The sequence below is a fragment of the Haliotis rubra genome, unplaced genomic scaffold, assembly GCF_003918875.1.
Source record: "Haliotis rubra isolate DU_JTF1 unplaced genomic scaffold, ASM391887v1 Scf102, whole genome shotgun sequence".
NCBI lineage: Eukaryota > Metazoa > Mollusca > Gastropoda > Lepetellida > Haliotidae > Haliotis > Haliotis rubra.
Window position 1 is genome coordinate 377,708 of NW_025764915.1, and position 7,975 is coordinate 385,682.

Consider the following 7,975-nt stretch of genomic DNA (forward strand, 5'->3'; position numbering starts at 1 on the left):
ATCAATGGTGTACATATATAAGGCAAATATTATACCTCTATGGTAAACACGGCTAAAGTCCTATCGCCTTGTTGCACTGGATCGGTCTTCATAGAAATCGCATTCTATGAAGCATCTTGAAAATGAGTTGTGTTGGGCGTGCGCGCGCGCGTGTGTGTAATATTCTACTCCCACTCTTGTAGAGTGAGTGGTATGGTTTTACGCCGCTTTTAGTAATATTCACGGCGGGGGACACCAGAAATGGGCTTCACACATTGTACCCATGTGGGGAATCGAACCCGGGCTTTTATCGTGACGAGCGAACGCTTTAATCACTAGGCTACCCCACCGCCTCCTCCACTCTTGTAGTAGGGTAGCCTGTTGGTTAAAGCGTTCGCTCGTCATGCTGAAGACCCGGCTTCGATTTCCCACATGGGCACAATGAGTGAAACCCATTTCTGGCGTCCCACTCCGTGATATTGCTGGAATATTGCTAAAGCGGCGGAAAACCATCCTCACTCGCTAAGAGAATAATTACTTTAATTTACATTGTCACACGAGGTACTGTACAATGTGAAATATGAGTATAGACAGCACGTTTCGGAGAACAGGGCCCAAGAGACGTTGATGTAGAGACAGATCTGCATGTATGTACAGACAGAACCTCACAGGTGATAAAACTGTGACAGAACTCCGTATAGTTATTATATTACGAACAATATCGGTCAAATCACAGAAAAGCAATTGTCACAAACCATCTTCCAGCTGCGTGGCGGCGGTATGTAAATATTCGAGTCTGGACCAGACAATCCAGTGATCAACATCATTAGCATCTATCTACGCAACTGGAACACGATGACATGTGTCAACCAAGTCAGCGAGCCTGACCACCCGATCCTGTTAGTCACCTCTTACGAAAAGCATGTGTTACTGGAGACCATTTCTAACCCGGCCTTCGACCATTGATATATCGTGATGTTCGGAAAGCGTGATTATGAACCGTGTCATCAGTTATTTGCATTTTAGTCAATACATAGTAAATCAAATCCTTCAATGGATTATTATTATAAAATCATTATATCAGAATTGAATTAATAAAATGATGCATTATTAGTTGGGGGATTAATGATAAGACATGTTTGGGAAGTGGGGGGTTGCACCATATATATTTTATACTACTTCAGCAAGAGGCAGAGTTGTTGACACGTCGTTTTATATTATCATAATATTATGACTGACCTGGATATGTATAATGCATTGATATCCTAAAGAAACTGTTCACCTCATTCTTTTTGCATTACCTAATCCTCGTCAGTTGACTGCACACATATAAGTCATCGGCCATAGCTCCGTTTCAAAACAAAAGCGACAAAACCTATATCTAAACACATATAGGAACCGCTAGTAAAAGAGTTGCACACATTTCTAAGGGAGTTAACTCTTCCCGTACACCTGAAGTGGAGAGCAGTGGGTATCAGGTTGGCTTGACGACTGTCAATACGCAACTCCATCCAACAACTATAAATTACGTTGGATTAACTGTTTCAAATAACTCCCGCTGATGCACGTATGTGTTTATCAGTTTCACTTTTTCATTGCATTTTGCAGTTGTTGTAGTAATACGTGTTTTCGCTTGTACGTCTATATGTACTACTACTACTAATGTTGCTGCTGCAAGTACTACCACCACTCTTTTCAACATGTAATACCACTACTGACAGTTGTTTAAGTGAGAGACTTTGGTTTTGCGCCGCTTTTAGCAATATTCCTGCAATATCACGGCGGGGCACACCAGAAATGGGCTTCACACATTGTACCCATGTAGGGATTCGAACCCGGGTCTTCCACGTGACCAGCGAACGCTTTAACCACTAGTCTACCCCACAACCCGGCAGTTGTTTAAAATATCAATCACTTGAGTGTGTAGTCCAAACTCGATTACTTGCTGGTAACAGTTAAAATGTTGGAATACAGGCGTAAACAACAATAACAACAACAAGCAACTACATGACTAGTACTTATAGTACTGCTGCTACATATTTTGTTCCATATACAGTATTATACAAGTAGTATCGTAATATAGACAAGCAAACGTGGAAAGACAAAAGGCTAAAATACGATGTATATTCCTCATACATCATGTTTTTATTAATAAAACAACAGCAAAAAAAGTACAAAAACCATGCCCGTTACTCTCATCTCGACACAAATATCTCCCCACATCTAACTAGGTTCTGTTACTACCATTACTACCGCTGCGACTAGAAAATACATACTCTGCGTTCTGCTTTAGGCCATGACACCTCCCCATACTCCAAGTTTTGCTGTTGCCCCCGTATTCCAATGTAAATGTACCATGTATAGTTAGAATCCACACTATTGCATTATATCAAATCATGATATTTTCTTCATTTGTGAGGCAAATTAAGGATGAGTGCTACTGAATACCTATCAAGAATATTTGCAAGAAATAAGGCTATAGAAAATTTAGAGTGATCTGCGTTCAGCGAATATTTAAATTTAGGGAACATTAACCAAAAGTTGAATAATTAATACATTGTACATGATGGCAGCATTATTGCAAACCAGAATAGGTCCAGCTTGCACGGTCTGTGTGTGCGTGCATGCGCGCACGATGGACCTATGGACTATATCAATGCACGTGTAATATCCATCGTAGCAAAGTCTCCATTCACCAATACAAATGAACTATACATATAGGCGTATATATATCTAAGTCTTATTCGGATATGTCCGCATTCTCGCTCTTGCTAAATATATCAACAAGTGTCTGGCATTGCGTGTTTGTTCACACCTGTTTCCAAGTATGTATAAGTACATGACTTCAGAACGTTTATAACCAAAATATCTTCACACGTTATTTGAAGCGCCCTTATGTTTTGCCTCATGGATTGATAATGACACACTCCTACTATTTTTGTGCAGGAATATACCAAAAGTGTCTATTTCACACCAAACTACCTACATTCATCTGAAGATTAAAGGATATATGATAGACCTCGGTAACTCGCCTCTCGAGTTTTGGTACTGTGCCCATCAATATAGTGCTTGTGAAAAGGAAGTCAGTTCTAGTACCTTTAAGTACCAATTGCGTTATGCTATGCTTAGTATGCACAGGTTCCAGAGATAGTTGAGGCATCGTTATGATAAAATACATCAACAACATTTTCAACATGTAAAACTAACGGAGTCATTTACACTGTATTTGAGTAACCATTAGCCTTACCTTAGTTTTCTAATATATTATTCATTATTATAAAAAATGTAAAAAACTGTAATATGGAACACTTCATAAGTCACATAAGATGTGCAATACATAAATAAGAGTGAGTGAATGAATGGTTGAATGAATGGTTGAATGAATGAATGAATGAATGAATGAATAGTCAGTCACTACTACCGTGCTAATTTTAACGCCTGCATTGTCTCCACTTGATTATCATGTGCAACGTATTTCATGCAGTACTCCATCGGGGAAAAACAAATGTTCAAGACATTTATTTCATATCCCACAACCTATATTACGTCGATCATCCAAAGTAAAAACGCATGCTTTTAATCAAATAACACAACTTCAGTAGGGTAAAATTACTCCCAAAGATTGAACGAATATTATATATTATGTTTCATAGTCAGTAAAAATCATTAAATAATCTTGTGAAGGTCCACGGGGAGGGTTCATTATTCTCGCAAGTCAATCATATCAACATTGATTTATGCCTCGGTACCTTAGTCATTCACTGAGTTATTAAATGATTTCTCCCTGATGTATTGCGATATCCATCTAATGTAGAAATTGTGGAACATCACGTGTAATAATTCCTCGTATTTTACCACATGGAATCTGTTTGCAATAAAAAATTGCATACATCTGGCTGATTTGTATTTCAACATTAACATGGAGGTGGGCATTGGAACCATGCACGTTAACGAGTGAGTGAGTGAGTGAGCAATAACTATATCATTATGTCAATTCTGATATGGGAAAAAATTGATTTGGCAGATTCTTTTAGAAAAAGGTTGAACACAATTTAAGATTTCTAATAAATAATATCAAACCCATTCCTTTTTCAGAGCTAAATAATGTTGGAAATGTGCATTTAAAGTTTAATGACGAAACACCATGTCATTTTTCCAACGTAAAAGGTTAATCCAAACTATCGCCAGGTGGTCGTTTTGAGCACCTGACAGTAATTACAAAACTCAGCTATTGTAACACCAGCTATCATCAATATTGCGAAAGTTCGCAATGTGCCCACTGCTTGAAGTGTCTCTTTCCAGTTTCCAATTTTCACTGATTGGAAAGGCAAACTTTCATTTCCTTTGCTTTCTGGCAATAAATTAGCAGGAATTTGTTTTCTTGGCGAGTTAATTTAACATGTATTCAAGGTATTGTGAAGGTTAATATAACGTTGTAACGTAATGGGAGTACACCGAGTTGGTACAAGTTAACCCTTATTGTGTCATACCTATATGTATTCTTAAAGCTGGAATGCATGATCCATCAGTACCTGAACTAGTCCAGATACACACATTTAATAAAATTACCGCATATGTCGAAATGAAATGATGCTAGTTTTGAACAGGCACTTGTTCATTACTTTAATAACAGTAGAAAGAAATATATGTACAGTGCTGAAAGGCTAACAGTCATTTTGGCATGATCAGCTGATGACACTGTAGTAGTCTGTCTCACAGTCCCTGAACCACATTATTTTCCCTACAGCCTAGCCTTCCCTGTAGTGCTAAAGCCCTAAACGAAGCAAGTCTAGATTTCCCCAGGTTCAGGAATCTCTGGTCTCCCTAGGGCTCCTTTTCAATTTAAATGGGCTTGTTTGTTACTATCAAACTTATATATATTCAGACACTAAGCCTTAGTCTAACACTGTAGCTAAAACACTCGCTCTCTTGTGAGAAATACAGCGAGAACACAGTAAAGTCATTGGGAAAACGTCTTGCTGACATACTGCTGATGTGACGTATTCACTCTTTAGTGCAAAACAATTTGGAGGAGGAATGTTGGCTTCATTTACGAAATGTACTCATATGAAAAAATGTTTTCTTCCCCAGCATCTCCACAATGAATGGGAGTAGTTTCTACCACAGTTATTGACACTGTGACTGGGAATGTTTTCTTCCAAAGTTATATCTACTATGAATAGGAGTGTTTTCTTCCACAATTATCTCCACTCTGAATGGGAGTGTTTTTTCAACAGTTATCGCCACCATGATTAGGAGTGGTTTCTCCTATCGAGAGTGAGTTAAAATTTAACGTCACCTCGGCAATATTTCAGCCATATAGTGACGAAAAAGGTTTTACATACATAATAAATCTAAGTTTTTAAATAATCAGTCATCGATGGACTCTCCTATCGGGATGCTTCTGCCTTGGATATTCTATGAAAACAAGGAATGTTTTCTTCTATTCACATAGGAGTGTTCAATTGTTATTGTACAACTCCGTGTCTAGATGTAAAAGATCTGAGCTGACAGAATCAGTGTCCACATAAATAAACCACTTGTAAATTCCCAGTGTGTTTGTAGTCACTTGTGATTGAACAAATAGAAAAGAAAAATAGGAAATGAATGATACGAGTCAAAGAATTTTAGTACATTGATGGAGTCCAAGGACACGGATTTTGTGTTGAGAAACCAAGAGTCATATGCAGCTAATCTGGATCGGATCCAATGATCGGGCCTAAGGGACACCTAAGGAATTATGCACAATGAACTGCAGCATCTTCGACAAGTACGTCTTACGTGTCCTCTGTGTTAATATGCGCATGTATAGAAAACACTGGTGATGTTCACATGCAAATTTAATCAGTTCCATTCCAGAAAATACAAAACTCAAAAATATATAAAAACCACAGCCGAAGTTGCACACGCACGAGTGAAAAACATGAGACATTTTCATTTGAGAGTTATTTAAAACTCAAAATAGTCTTTGGGTTGGATAACGCAGTTATTTATTTCTTTAACCTTCAGAACTGTTTTTGCGTTGTTATGCTGACAAGAGCTCAATCTTGTATTCTGTTGTTGAAAGATTGATATGTTTTGCAATTAAATGCGAACGCTCATTTATGAAATGCAATTCGTGCAAAGCTCTAGCGGTTTTTGTCAATTGAAATGCGCTCAACGTTACGTCATAGCATCAATCTGAAAGCGCTTTTTGCATCTTTTAAGAAGAGCGCGCTCATAAAGGGTTAAATAAATGGCAGTGTTCTTGAAGGGATAATGAAAGTGTTGCATCTTGGCAGAGTTGAGTCGTATTGAAGATATTTGTTGGAAACGCGTTAGACAGATGGGCGATTGTGCGAAACAGATCTTCTTTTGAAGATGTTGCTGTGATATATTTCTGTTGTAAGGAGAGAGCACATTACCCTCTGAAGTTTAATTAAGAATCTGATATTACACGCTTCTAGGTAATACTCAAGAAGTAGCACATGAAACTGATTAATGCATCCGCGGGCGTTATCACTGGTAATATAATCTGTCCACGAAGAATATCAAACTACGCTAAGTCACTGACTGCATGAAGGGGTTCCTGAAGCAGCTGAGTTTCATTTATGTTCATTACCAATTGCATTGTAACGTAATACCTCCCTCCCTGCTAGCTCAGTGTCTTATATTTCGCTGTATTATGTATTGTGAAATGCCAGGCGTTGAGACCAGAAACCCTATATATTAGATACAATATCATAAGTCAAAGATTTAATCATAGTTGGTTGGTTGGTTGGTTAACGCCGCACTCTGCAATAATCCAGCTATATGGCGATGGTCTGTAAATAATCGGGTCTGCACCAGACAATCCAGTGATCAACAGCATGAGCATCGATCTACGCAATTGGGAACCGATGGCATGTGTCAACCAAGTCAGCGAGCCTGACCACCCGATCCCGTTAGTCGCCTTTTACAACAAGCATGGGTTGCTTAAGATCAATTCAAACCCGGATCTTCACGGGCATTTAATCATAACGGAGTCGGACAGAGACAAAAACGTTATAGAAACAAATCAGTCATGATCTTATGCTGCTTTTGCAATATTCCAGCCACAGTGGTTGACATCAGAAATATTCACACATTGTTCCCATGTTGAAACTGAAAGCAAAAGCTTTAACCATAACGGCGCCAGATATTGCTGAGCGTCTATTCTTCTGCATCTTCATTGCATGAGGATATTTACATGTACATGTAGGTTCGTGTCCGTGAGATGGAATGTGAGAAGATTACTCTGTGTAACGCAATTTTATGAGGGGCATTACAAATATTCACTCATTGTTCCCATGTCGAAACTGAGAGCCAAAGCTTCAACCATAATGGTGCCAGATGTTGATGAGCATCTAGTCTTCTGTATCTTCAATGCATAAGAATCTTCGTATGTATATGAAGGTTCGTGTCAGTGAGATGGAATGTGAGAGCATTACACTGAGTAACGTAATTTAATAAGTATTGAAACACCATTGAATGGGATGAAGCATGGCAAATACATAATTATCATTCTACAAAACGTTATCGCGACACAACTGAGAGCTGGCTTCATGAGCGTGACATTTCATCGCCACGTTATCGGATTAATGTTCAGTCATGCATGAACACGATTACATATACACGTCTCTTCTCCCTGTGGAGTATAGGAACAGTCTGTTAGGTAGTAAGTTAATAATTATTCCGCCTCATGCCTACAGACATAATGGGCTCTTCAACACACTAATATACATTGACAAGGTTGAGATGCTGCATCCAGATGCATCACTTTAATGTGGACATGAAGTGTATTGATACCATTTTCGGATCCATTGGTCTGAGGGCTGAGGAGCGTTCAAAGAACTAATACTGAAACACGATGCAGTGGCAACCAGTGTCAGTTTCAGTACCTTCACTTTCAACTGCCATGGTTCTATTTCGAGAGTCCACTCTCACACATCCCTGATTGCTTCCATTTCCCCTGTGTCCCTTTCAGCTGATGCTGCTG